The sequence below is a fragment of the Peromyscus eremicus genome, chromosome 4, assembly GCF_949786415.1.
Source record: "Peromyscus eremicus chromosome 4, PerEre_H2_v1, whole genome shotgun sequence".
NCBI classification, from domain to species: Eukaryota; Metazoa; Chordata; class Mammalia; order Rodentia; family Cricetidae; genus Peromyscus; species Peromyscus eremicus.
This window is the reverse complement of record NC_081419.1, coordinates 147,931,329-147,944,617: the sequence shown is the minus strand read 5'-3', so window position 1 is coordinate 147,944,617 and position 13,289 is coordinate 147,931,329.

Genomic DNA, 13,289 nt, shown 5'->3' with positions numbered 1-13,289 from the left:
CCTGATCTTCCTCCTACGCTGGACGGCTGTGTTTTAGTCATCTTTGTACCCACTGCCATCTCATCTGGCTTGTAACAAGCTCTGAATAAATGGTTTTTTAATATGTGCACGAATATTGGAGACCTGAAATTAAGTTCCCAAATGGTCTGACCTCCATCCAGCGTCTCTAAAGCCTTTAGAGCTTTCTTTTAGTGTATGTATTTTAAATATATATATGTCCGATTTTTAATAATTTTTGCAATCCGTGCCTGTCCACCTTTCAGAGGTTATTGTGAAGATCAAATACAAGCACTTTGTAAAATAATTTTACAGATTCTGGACAAATAATATATAGAATGGTAATTTATTCATTTTCTGCATTCAGGAAGCTTAGCAGAGAAATTCCCGGTGTTGTGTTTCAGCCCACGGTGACGACCCTTCTTGGTGAATCTTAAATATTTATTGTAGGACATTTAGGAAACCAACCAAGCCTGCATCTCTTTGAGAGAGATGAACAGTGTTCGCACATATGAATAATAGAACAAGAAGTCTCTTATCCTCCAAACAGGCACCTCAAGCAACTCCAGAGCCCAGGAACAGGGAGATGGAAGAATACAGGAGCTGAGCACAGGAGCCAGAAGGCAGCCTGGAGCAGCGAAGCCCCGGCCTCGTGGAGGCGCAGGGTTTGGGCAAGAACTGTTGTTAAGAGCTGGGGAGAAGTCCTGTCTCTCTCCCTGTCAGCGGTTACTGTAGGCTCTGACCCACATTGCAGGGGAGCAGGAATGGAGGGTGGGGGAGTGTTAAATCATTATATTCCAATGTTCTTAGCTGTTTCATTTTTCTGTCAAGTAGCTTCAGATTTTTTTTTTTTTTAAGCATTCCCTCATGGCCAAGTATGTGTTACCCTAAAACTGAAATCTACGGTGATGGTTTTATGTTTTAAAAGCTTTCGCTGTGACTCATTCTTGGCCTGGGATAGGATTCTGCAATCCTCCCCAAGCTTACAGAGCTTTGGTGTCCTGTTTCTTGAGCTTCAGACCCACTCTCTAATGTTTTGCCAATGGGTCCACGAAGTCCCTTTTGGGAACAAGTGTTCCATTGTCTGCTTGTCATCCTAATCAGTGCCGAAGGGGGCCATAAACATGGACTTTCATTGTGAAGGCAGGCTGGCAGCAAGAGCGGGATCTCAAGAGCAGGCTAGTGGCTTGACAGGATGGGTTTGCAGCACTGTGAGAGTCACACAGCCTTTAGGGAAGAAATTTAAAGGAGACATGCTAGAAAAGCCCTTAATCCTCAACACAGTGAGCATGATGGGAATCTGTTCCTGCAGCAGTCCGGCCATCTGAAAGCATTGGTTGGGTTTTGCACTCCCAAAGAGGAAGGCATAGTTGTGGGAACTGAACATCATCCAAGCACATGTTGGAGATTCTTGTTTAATGGTTTGGGAATCCAGATGTGGCTGTAACGTTCCCTCATAGGAAGGGAGTTTAGCTAGTCCCAATGGACACCACTGAGTTTTGACCTTCTAAAAAGGCAGGTGGTCATTCCCACACCCAGATGAGCAGCAAACATCCCTTAGCCCGAGGAATAGCTCAGGTGCAGAGATCTGATCGGACAGGCAGACACAGGAAACAGCAGCTTTGTATTCTGCCCACCTAAATTGTTGCTCACAACCTCAAGGGTGTCTGACCCCAGGAAGCTTCCCAGCTCTGCCTTCAGCCCTGATGCTTATTCCAGAGCAGAAAATGGCAAGAGACATCGGTTTTGTTTCATGCGGACTTCATTAGCTTTCTGTCCTAGACAATTCAATTCTATAAGCATTTCTCAAATCCTACTGGTGGCAGAGGCTAGCTGTTGGTCAAAGGGGGCAAACAGACCCAAACTCTTGCCCTCGGGGGATTTTCCTCTCCATTTCAGGTGCCCAGAGTCTAACTTTCACCATGTGTACTTTTCCAGCAGCCCCGTTACAACCACACGTCTCTTTCCCTTCATCCATCCTCTGCAGTGCAGCCACTGTGACCTTTCCAGAGCGCAAATCTGATCATGTCACTGCCTGATGGAGGCCCCGAGACAGCTCCTTCTGGCCACAGCAGCCGTCTCCAACTGTCTGCGTGAGGCAGGTGTTCTCTCAGCTGGGCTATTGCTAATATTAAGTAATGACAGTTCCCTCTTGGTTGGCAGAAAAAATTAAGCTAATGGATGGACTAGTCTCCATCTTAAGTATTTTCTCTCCTCATTTTCTCTTAAAGCGTCGGTCTCTGCTATCACATGGCTGTATTAGGATATAGTGTGGGAGTTTATCTGATTTATCCCAGGAGGGTTCATTTCATCACTGGTTTTTTTTTTTCCTTCATGGTCTCATCTTTCCTGGCATTGGACTTGTAGGGCCTCCATTCTGTCCCTCAGCAGAGAGACCCTGGTACTAAGGGCCAACATCCAAAGCCCTTTCTAACTGGCTCCATAGTATAAGCTGCTTCCACTCCAAAGTATCCGTTAAGAGCTTTCTCTGCAAAGGTGGGCTCTTCCCATTCTGCTTGGGAAATGCTTCCTTCCAGATTTAGCGCCCCCTACAGTCTGGTGCAATAAATGTTTGTGGGATGAATGGGAAGGTAGGCGGATGGGTAGACAGACTTCTACATGGAAAGATGAGATTGAATGCATTAAGTACCAGGAAACACTATAAAGACAAGATACCAAGATACCATTCTCTCTGTAATGTGAAAAGAAAGAATGGAAGTCCTCAATCTGTAGCCAGTGCGGTTCTTCAGCCACATGGCATCCTCATTGTTCAGGCTGCCTGAGCACTTGGTATCCCTTTTCTAGGTCTTTCTAGAAATGACTTCTTTGCACAATCCAGATCCACTTGATATAAAGCCACCCTTTACTATGTCCATGTTGTGAGGAGTGGACTCTCCTTCTTCAGAACCCACATGTGGTCAGCCTCAGGACTTACATAATATCTAACATCCTGGCTTTTGGTCTCCATGGCCAAACAAGGGACCTCTTTGGAACAGCACACAGCAGCAAAGCATATCTGCATTTCTGTTGCTGGGATGATGTTAACACATGTGGCCTCAAATAAATCAGCTCCCATCATAACCATCGCCCTTGGCAGGAGCACCAAGCTTCTGTGCCAAGCCAGGCCTCATCAGTATGACTCACTCCTTGCAATAGAAAGGAAATCATTGTGTTTTCACACTGACAGGTATTGAGATGCAGCCAGCTTGTCAATTTCTAGTTTTGGGGGTTTTTGTTTATATAACCACTGACCTGCTCTGGAAATCTGTGTGATGTGCAAGTGCAGGGCTAGATGCTAGCCTTCTCCATGATGCTACTTTGTCACCAGAAGTTTCTCATTAGCTATGCAGTCATGCGTGGGCCAGCACTCTTTTGGTTGCAAATGACAGAACTCAAATCAAACTGGCTTAAGTTTAAATGCAAGTTCCTTTGACTCGAGTAAATAAAATCCCTAGGCGCAGCATAATCTGAAGGGTGAACAGTGTGTGCTCACTCTTTCTTCCTCTGTGTTGGTTTTCATTCGCAGGTCAGCCTCCCCGAGAGGTGACAAATTGGTATCTAGAAAGCTCTGCACTGGTGTCCTACAATATCACACCCCAGCAGGAAGCAGGACACTTATGTTCCCAATGGTTTCAACAAAAGTCTTACAGTTGACGTTTATTGGCAAATCTTGGGTCACATCTTTAGCCCTAAACCCTAAACTGATAAGAAATAATGATCATATTCCCAGGTCAGTCTTATGACCTCTTGACATAACTTAGGAAGGTAAATGGGCCAGGGTTAGACCCCACCAGCTAGTGTGTTAGAATCAAGAAATGGGTGTCCTGTGTTCACATGCAACAGATTTCTGCCTCTAGTCAGTTTTCTATCTACTGTGTGATCTACAGTAGATAGATTTCCATCTAGTCTTCCCAGACTCATTACTGATTCTCCTTCATTTTCAGAATCTTTCTCTGGACCAACTCCATGTTTTATCCCACTACCTTTCAACTACTTTTGGTGTAGGAGTTACCTGCCCCTGAACCATCTCCATAAACTCCACCACCACCCTTTGCTTTCCCTGTGTTGCAAGGTTCCAGCACACAGAGCTTCTGGAACATTCCACAGGTGTACCATGAGTGTCTGGCTTCTCTCTTGAATGTGTACTCTGTCCTGATCTGAAGCAGTGGGTGGCCCAATGATGCCCTTACCAGCCTTGCTTTTCTTTGATCCTGACAACAGCTGACATGCCATCCATGACCAGAGTTCAGAGATACTGAGTCTAAACGACCAAGCACCTGTCTGCCCTCCAGTCCATCCACACAGCCTCTGCACTAGTCTTGTCCTCTTTAGCCTGGGAGATTGCAGCAATGATTAATCTAGCTGGACTCCATGACTCTAGAGCTGGTCCCACAGTGGGATGTTTCCTAAGCCATCTCTTTTCTAGAAAGATCACTCTGCCCACATGTCTCTGATGAGGTTTATCTTCCTCCTGCCTGTAGAAGAAATGGATTCAGACTGCCTTAATAAGCCGGAAGTGTCTCTGCCCTCCCTACCACACCCACTTCCAATCTCTCCACACTCTGCTTGCTGTTTCTGTCCATTTTAGAGCTGATATCCTCTCTTAGAATGCCTGCCTCTACATTATCCTCTTCTGCCAAATTTCCATCCACCTTTCAAGATAGAACTCTGGTGTCAGCAAAGAAGTGCTTTCTTCCTTCATTCCCACCCTAGCTAAGACTTCAGCCACTTCTCTGAGCACAAACACTGTGGCCACCCATGGCTTACTAAACACTCTGGCCCATCTTGTATTGGTGTGTTTTGTGTTGTCTACCTTTACCAGATGGGGAAGAAGTGGAAGATATGCCCTGTTTGGCTTGCCTCTGAGCTGTGTTTCCTCTGAGGGCCTTCTTCCTGTCAGTAAGTAGCATCTCTAAGCCACAGGGAACTGAGTGTTAATGAAAAGGATGGATGAACCTGGGTGGTGATTTTGTGTCATCAACTGGTACATCTTCTCTTTCAGAGTGGCTGACTCATCCATAGCTGGCAGTCTAAATCAATGTTCACCTCTAGGTTGGGTTGTCTGAAATAAACACATATCACTGGCTCCATCTTTCTCTCTTCCTTCCTCATGTTCAGTTCTAAACCAGGTTCAGTGTTTCCTTTGGCCATATCAGCTGTGGCATCACTGCACTACCAAGGTGGGGTGGAGAATCCACTGCATGCCTTTTGATGGAAATAAAGGTCAGTGGAGCAGGACTCATGTCAAATTATGTCTGAAGGTATTTCTAGACTCCAGGCTCTGAGTAAAGTTCACTCCATCTACTCTGGGCATTCTGTTTCTTCTCCTCCTGGGGTGGGTGATTCCAGGTGCATACTGTGGACATCTTCTGAAGGGAGGGCAAGACCTTGGTAGGGTGTAAGAGACTGAAAGTGTGGAGCATTTTGGAAGGGCCATCATGGTAGCTCTCCATGTGACTTGGACCTGCTGTGACAACAGGACGGTCATTTCTGCACTTCCTTGGTGCCCCAGGGACAACAGCCAGTGATCAGTATTGGAATCAGACCCAATCAATGAAGGAACCAATTGCTCTATTGAACTATCGAACAGCTTCCATAATCCCTGTATTGTGGGAGATTCTGTAGTATCACAGAGGCGGTTACACTCTCTAAGAACGCAGTCTAGCCCAGGGACACAAAGCCAACAGACGGGAAACAATTAGCAGGCAATGGAGCTTGGAAAAAATATGCTGAAGCGACTACATAGGCGGCAGCAGTGGGGAGAGAATGAGGAGTGCTTCAGCGAAAGCTCTCTTTGCCGAGCAGGTGGGGGAAAACCTGGGTGTGAACGATGGGGAAAGGCTTCCAGAAGGGAGTGTGATACCAGCAGTGATGCTGGTGATGCTAGTCAATGGGAGAGTAGTGATAAATCTGGGAGCTGAGGGTAGACATGTAAAATGAGGGAGGCAACACTTGGAGCCACTGAGAGTCAGTCACTGAAATCAGCTGTTCTCTGAACTCACGAAACCATTGAATTCCTACTGTGTGTTGACTAATGTAAATAGTGTTAGGACACAGGAAGGACAGACACACCAATCTCTTACAGTAGAGGTTCAAGATGTTCAAAGGAAAGGTGAATCATGCCATCCTGTAGGGAAGTTTCTTAAGACACAAGAAATAAACAACTGAACAGTTTCAGGAAGTCCCTGAAACTCAGTAGATGCCATGTTCCTCCTTCCCCAAGCATATATAACATCAGGGGCTACAGGAAGGCACTCTCAGACAAGCTGAGATGACTAGGTAAGACTCAGATAGGTCAAGCTACCCGGAAAAAGTTGAGGCCAGCTGAGCTTCTTGTGCCTGCAGATTGTGCAGGAAGTTCCAGGGTCCCAGCTTTCATGAGCTGTCACCAATGCTGGGGTGGCCTTTGGTGATACAGCTGTCTTTGAGTTATTTCTGGTCCTGTAAATCACTCCTCATGCATACTCCTGTAAGTAACCCCAATAAAATCCATTGGTTCTCCAAGTTGAACTTTAGCGGTCTCTTTATTTGGTCTGTTGTGGGCTCCCTATCTGGGGTGAGTAGATGTTTGTTAACGTGATAGTGTCATATAATAGGTATGCAGCGTGTCCCTGGAAGCCAAAGGAGAGATGCCAGCCTGTGTGTGTCACCTATTGCTGTGACAAAATAGCTGGAAGCAATCAACATAAACAAAGAAATGTTAATTTTCACTCACAGTTTCCGGGATGTCAGTATATGGTCACTAGGCACTGTTGTTTCAGGGCCTGTGGTGAAGCAGGACATTATGGCAGGGAATATGCTGGAGAGACCACTGGAAGATCAAGATGAAGGACTGGACTTCAGTACCCCATACAAAAGCTTACCTTCAGTGATCTCACTTCCACCAGGCCCCACCCCTAAATGCAGACCAATGTGGGATGGTCTGTATGTCAAATGTGTTGCTGATTGGTGAATAAATAAATCACTGATTGGCCAGTGGCCAGGCAGGAAGTATAGGCGGGACTAACAGAGAGGAGAATTGAGAGAACAGGAAGCTGAGTGAGAGAGACACTGCCAGCCGCCACCATGACAAGCCACATGTGAAGATGCCGGTAAGCCATGAGACATGTGGCAAGGTATAGATTAATAGAAATAGATTAATTTAAGCTGTAAGAACAGTTAGCAAGAAGCCTGCCATGGCCATACAGTTTGTAACCAATATAAGTCTCTGTTTACTTGGTTGGGTCTGAGCGGCTGTGGGACTGGCGGGTGAGAGAGATTTGCCCTGTTGAGGGACTAAGAGTCAAACCATATTAAAACTTAACTTTTAATGGTTTAGGTGGGCTTTCTGGAGGAGGGGATGTTTCTATGGAGTCCTATGGAGCACCAGAAGTGAGCTATGTACAGAAGGTGCAGAGACACAAGCTAGGATGTGTGAGAAGGATCTGTTTCTTATTCTCGTGGAAATGGAAACTTTCTGAGTGTCCAGTAAAAAGGCAACAAGGTAAGCTCCCTAAGATCTGTCTCTGTGGAGCCCCTTGCTACCATTAGAATAAAGAGGATCTGTGTATTTCTATTCGGAAAGCTCTCTGAGATACAGCATTAAAAGAAGGAAACTTGGAACAGGTAGGTTTGCTCAGTGGATGCAGGCATTGTGGCACAAGCCTGAGGCCCTGGGTTCAATCCTCAAAACTCGTATGTTGGAAGGAGACCATGGACTCCTGGCAGTTGACCTCTGACCTCTACTTGTGCCCCTCCTAAGTAAATAAATGTAAAAAAAATTTTTTTAAAGAAAAAAATTAAGAAAACCCAAGATCCAGAATGTTATGTGAGAAAAGAAGAGGTGCATATTTTGACTATGGGGGTGTCCAAGCGGAACAACAGTCCTCCCAGAGAAGGATGCTGAGAAGTGTGTACAGATACCAGCTCGACTCAGTCTTGATGTGAGCTGACTCCAAGGAGGTTGTGTGAAGCTGGAATCTTTAAAGGTGGCTGAGGCTGGGGCTCTGAATAGAGGGAACAGTCCCACAGGCCCGCAGATGTTGGAGGTGGGGGCTGGGAGGTGGCAGCAGAAACTAGACCACCCAGAGGCTGATGTACCTGTCCCTGGGAGTCACAGAGGAGCCAGGCTGTTCCTCACTCCATCAACTGAGGCTGCTGCAGACCTGTGATGATGGCTGGGGAATGTGTTCTCTTGGCTGGTGCAACTGCATTTCTCTTAATTCTCTTCCTGATATGTTTACAGTTCAATGGACCACCAGGAACAATCTTGAAAGATGTGGAAGGAAGGGGAGGTGGTGGGCATTTTTGTAACTGACAAGTATTGTGTGTCCCGAAAGCAATGTGCACCCCAACAACACCTGCACCCCTCAACTCTTCAGCCCCACATTCCAGGAAAATGATAACAGTTCTGTTGTCCTGGGATCTCTACACAGGTTGTTCCTTCTCTCCCTGCTTCTCCACCTTTCTCCCAGTAGCCTGTCCTATGGACCTCAGACATCCACAGAAGTCCAGAGACACATCCTTAGCCAGCTTCCAGAACTGGCCAGCCAGTCTCTATAAACCCTAGCATATTCATTCATTATACACAGCTCCTATTTCCGCTTTCCTGGCAGACACACCCACTGGGGCCCAGGCCCCACTCCTAACTCATAGATGATGAACAAGACCAGAGCAGCCCTATCTTGCAATCTTTTTCTAAGGGAAGAAACCAGAAAGCAAGCAGCAAACAATGAGACCTTCAAGAGGCACAACTACCAGTAGAAAGCCAGAGTGTCCATGTTGACCTCTGTAGCTCAGGAGACCTTTCTGAGCACATGGTCCTGAGGAAAGCAAGGTGTGTCTGTGCAGGGGCCACGGAGAAGGCACTTGGAGGGTGAGGCTGTGTAGCGGCATGGGCAGGATGTCTTCGAGGAGCAGGAAGGAGCCAGGCAGGAGGGAAAGCAGCAGGGGGGCTGGGAACCTGAAGCTGGCTCCAGTTTTGTTGGGCTTGGAAGACACAGGAGGGAATTTGGATCTTACTCTGAGAGCATGCCTGAGGGAAAGCATCTTTCAAAATGGGCCAGAAAAGCCACACAGATTTCTCTTTGAAGAGTGAGTGTAAAATGGCCTCTGTGTCTCTGTCTCTGTCTTTCTCTTGTCTGCATGTGTTAGAGAGAGATGGTGGGAGTTGAATGGGCCGACATTTTGTCTGGGCTTGACTTAATGACCTTCCTGCCCACTTCTGTTAGGAGGCCTGGCTCTTTGTTGGCCTCTTCAGAACCCCCTCTTTCCATGGGGTGCAGACTTACACAAACAAAGGAGCTCTTTCCAGATAGAAGTTTCCTCTGATAAAAGCACTGTGAGTCCTTTGTGTAGCTTTCCATGTCGTTTTCCTAGTAGTTTCTAAACTGGATAATTGAGAAGGGAAGAACTTCCAGATGGAATGTCACAGCAACACCCAACCACTTTATTTGATACAGGGTCCTGCCCTCCTCTGCTTGGGATCAAAGGAAAAAATAGGGGAGAAGCAATGCTAAGAAATTGTGTTGGGAATAGAGGCACAACCATTTCAGGGTTTGGAGACCCGTAACAGGCAGGCATCTTCCCAGGTCACCATCCCGCTGACTCTAGTCCTTGTTCAAGTCTCCTGGCTGTGGTGCTTCTCTTTAATTGATTTGACTGTCAACTTGACAGGATCTAGAATCATCTAAGAGATAATCCACCAGACATATCTTTGAGGTAGTTTCTAAACTGGGACAACTGAGGAGGAAAAACCCATCCTGAGAGTGGGCAGTACCATCCCCTAGGCTGCAGTCCTAGACTGAAAAAGGAGAAATCAAGCCGAGTGCCAACATTCATCCTTCTCTGCTTCTTGAATTCAGATGCGATGTGACTAGGTGCCTTGCCTTCCTGTTGCTGTGACTTCCCACCATGATGGACTGTCAGCTTGAATGCTGACTCCAAACGAGACCTTCCTTCCTTACATTTCCTTGGTCGAGCATTTTGTCACGCAGTGAGAAATGCAGCTAATACACAGAAATAACACATTTCTAGGACAAATACCTAATGATTGTGTGGTCTGAGGAAAAGCAGCTATCTGCCCAGGGTCACACAGTGGCTTGGGAACAGTTTGAACTTGAAGTCCAGTTTTTGGAAGCTGAGAGTAGCCCTGAGCACATCTCAGAGAATTATTTTCTTATTATCTTTCCTTGTCCTTATGAAGACCAGTGTCTCACTGCTTAGCTATCTGGACAACTGATCTCTTCTTTTTTCTTTATTATTATTATTTGTCAAGATCAATGTAGCCCAGGCTAGCTTCAAACTCATAATCCTTCTACCTTAGTCCCTCCCAAGGGCCACATCCAGCTAACTAATTGGTGTTATTTTTTAACTTAGGGGTAAAATCACTTGGACCTAGATGTAGTTTGAAAGTGTGGGGTACGGGGTGAAGGTAGGTTGGAAAGCATGACACACTCAGTGAAAAACTTGAGGCCACTGGGCATACACCGTGTCTTTACCCAACACTGGACAGTTGATCGGCAGGTGACCCATGGCCACACGTGGATACTGGTTGTACTCTCTGGTTCTGTCCAGACAGGAAGCCCCACCCTTAGAACTCCTTCCCAGGCCAATGGCAGATGGAAGAACTCCTTGGCAAGTCACACTGGTAACGTCTGTCCTTACTAGACTCATGGGTCATCCCTACAAAGGTACCAAAATGAAATCAGATCACCTCCTCCCATCTTTGATAGGCCACAGCCAGGTCACTGAGCCTTCCCTGCCCTTGTTTAGTTTATCTGCTAGCAAACCATCTAGCACTGTCTACCCCACCCCCACCTCTGACCCAAGGCAGCACTTTCCCAGGGAAAAATCAGGGTATTGTTAGCAGCAGACCCCAGCTGCTGAAAAGAACAGGGAGCCCCACAATGAGTTGCTAGCACAGATTTTCTTATCTCCCCTCTGGCACCATGGAGAGCTGTGAGATTGTGTGTGCGTAATTCATTTCTGCTCTGTCCTTACTCAGAGCAAGGGCTGGGCAAATATTTGTTGAGTGAATGAAGGAATAAATGAATAGTCAACGGATGGCTGAACCTCCTGAGAGATAAAAGCAGTCCTCACTGTGGGGATAAAGCCACCACCCAACTGAGTGTCACAGAAGGCCAGTGTGGGTGTCACATCTAACATGATTGGCTTACCTGGCAGGCCTCAGGACCCAGATTGTTAGGACAATGTGGGGGGCATGCAGCAGGCAGTTGTCACAGCTCAAAGGGTGACCTCATGAGCTGGCATATGGAGGACAGACAGGTGGGCTCAGGACAGTGTGCTGTGATGTTAGGGGCTTCTCCTGTCAGATGTGGCAATCCAGGTTGATGGACCTTAGTTTTGGGGAGCCTCTGAGGTATCAGGTGAATCTAGGATAGGAAGAGTCATGAACATGATCAAATCCTTTGCCACTTGGAAGCCAAGCCCTCATCCACCCAGAATGGAGTGCAAAGAAGCTCTTCTTTTGAGTCTGAGTTGGATTGCTGAAGCATGACACAAGGTAGAGATGGAAGGCGGCCACCTCTTCCCTGGAGGTGCCAGGGAAGCTGCCAGGCTGGTGTCTTTGTTCCCCGTCAGGCTCTCTTGCACCTAGCCAGTATAGTGTTAGACATATGTCGAGATTGGTAGAACCGCAGATATTTTAGTTTTCAAAGCAGGAGGCCCCAGCATGCCTCCGTCACAGGACTAGGCAGTGAAGGGGCCAAAGGTACAGTGTGGAAGTATTCACAGCGTCTTCTTTGCCACAGCTGCTTGGTGTTTTCAGATGACAGGCAAATGGGAAATGTGACAAGTTGATGAAACATCCCAGGCTCTCGGTTCATGGTGAAAAGAACACATGAGTTTCCAGGAAGCCGTCCAATGGTGCCTCCCCTTCTTGAGTGTGTATTATCCCTGTGCTCTACACCCTACTGGATCATCTCTGTGAACCTCTTCAACCTTCCCATTTTATAGGTGAAGGAGTAGCTTCAGAGTTCTTGTGGATGTCCTGAGGTCATTCCCTCACTTTTCAATGATGTCATTTGGGAGAACTACTCATTTACCCACAATGGTCTTATGTAATAACCCATAAAGGTAGGGAGTCAAAGCACTGAGACACTGGCAGAGTGGCTGCTGGGGAAACATGGCCAGCAAGGCACAAGGTCCCTGTCTCCCAGCACACAGGAGACATGGAAGGATGCTCAGAAAAGGCCTCTGGAGGAGGTGGCGCTGCAGTAGAGACCAAGAAACCATCTAGGGACTGAGTGTTGCAGGCAGAGGGGCCAGGAAAGAGGAAGGGGATTTAAAAAAAAACAAAACTGATGAATGGCAAAGGTCCAAGGGTGAGAGCCAGTAACACCTCTGGAAAAGGACTTGCCTGTGGTAAATATAAACTGGCTAGCGCCATGTCCTGTAGGTGCGGAGATCAGAGGACAACTTGTGTGGTCAGCTCTCTTCCACCATGTTGGTTCCAGGCATGAAACTCAGGTTGTCAGGCTTGGCAGCAAAGTACCGTTATCCACTGAGCCACCTCACGGGCCTCAGCCTCTGGTTTTGAAATGCCTGTGGCCCTGAGGTGGACAGAAACAGGAACGTGGGCCTTCCAAGTTCGTGGTGTTAGGGAAAGATCTGGGGCAGACTTTCTTTTCAGTGCTTAGCTGGCAGCTCCCACCTGCTGGGTGGCCTCCTTCCCGCATCCTCGTGAGCAGCTGCCCACACTACTGTTCCAAATGGAAACACTGCAAAGCCCTTCTCCAGAAGTTTCTACAAAACATCTAGACCTGTGTGAGCCTCACATAAAGGGCCAGCAGTGAGGCGTCTCCGCCCCTCCTCCCTCCTTCCCCTCCCCTCTCCCCCTTGCTCCTTTCCACCCATTTTGAGATGTATTTTGTCTCTGATTGATGCCTGTCTTCTCTAATGCCTTCACTCTCTCCTCTTAGAGAAGGTTGGCAGGAGTACCGTGTGACCTCTCTCCACTCATTTTTATTTTTAAGGGACACCAGGCTATACATGGAGGAATGAAAGAGGAAGTTGAGGTGAGGAAGGAGGGATCCAAGGCAGATAGTGGCTCTGAGAAAGTCCTTTTCCCAGAATTCCTTTGGTCAGTGACCCAAGGTGACCCAGGTATGGCCATTCCTAGAGCCCCAGGGAATTCAGTGAGGGATGCTTGGGGAGTAGGCAGGCCAGGAGAACATCTCTGTAGTCCAGGTGTCCCACGTCAGGTGCTGGTGGCTCTTGAGACCACAGAAGTAAGCACCCCTGTCCTTGTCTATTGGACCCCACAGTCCGACCCACACACTGTGCAGTCCCAA